This window comes from Arachis stenosperma, chromosome 1 (assembly GCF_014773155.1).
Source record: "Arachis stenosperma cultivar V10309 chromosome 1, arast.V10309.gnm1.PFL2, whole genome shotgun sequence".
In the NCBI taxonomy this organism is placed as follows: domain Eukaryota; kingdom Viridiplantae; phylum Streptophyta; class Magnoliopsida; order Fabales; family Fabaceae; genus Arachis; species Arachis stenosperma.
Genome location: NC_080377.1, coordinates 34,882,367 through 34,883,263, shown reverse-complemented (window position 1 = coordinate 34,883,263; position 897 = coordinate 34,882,367).

Sequence of the window (897 nt, the reverse complement as noted above, 5' to 3'; positions counted from 1 at the left end):
GGAGACATGTTACTGAGGATCTGAAAATCATAAAAATAATTCTTGAAGCAAGAAAAAGCAGTGAATATTCAAAAAAAATGAAAAGAAAAAAAAGGGAAGAGAAAGAAATAAAGTTGTGATCCAAGGCAAAAAGAGTGTGCTTAAGAACCCTGGACACCTCTAATTGGGGACTCTAGCAAAGCTGAGTCACAATTTGAAAAGGTTCACCTAATTATATGTCTGTGGCATGTATGTATCCGGTGGTAATACTGGAAGACATAGTGCTTTGGGCCACGCCAAGACTCATAAAGTAGCTGTGTTCAAGAATCATCATAATTAACTAGGAGAATCAATAACACTATCTGGATTCTGAGTTCCTATAGAAGCCAATCATTCTGAATTTCAAAGGATAGAGTGAGATGCCAAAACTGTTCAGAGGCAAAAAGCTAAAAGCCCCGCTCATTTAATTAATACTGATCATCATAGATGTTTTTGGAATTCATTGCATATTCTCTTCTTTTTATCTTATTTGATTTTCAGTTGCTTGGGGACAAGCAACAATTTAAGTTTGGTGTTGTGATGAGCGGATAATTTATACGCTTTTTGGCATTGTTTTTAGTATGTTTTTAGTTTGTTTTAGTTAGTTTTTATTATATTTTTATTAGTTTTTAGTTAAAATTCACTTTTCTGGACTATACTATGAGTTTGTGTGTTTTTCTGTGATTTCAGGTATTTTCTGGCTGAAATTGAGGGATCTGAGCAAAAATCTGATTCAGAGACTGAAAAGGACTGCAGATGCTGTTGGATTCTGACCTCCCTGCACTCGAAGTGGATTTTATGGAGCTACAGATACCCAATTGGCGCGCTCTTAACTGCGTTGGAAAGTAGACATCCTGGGCTTTTCAGCAATGTATAATA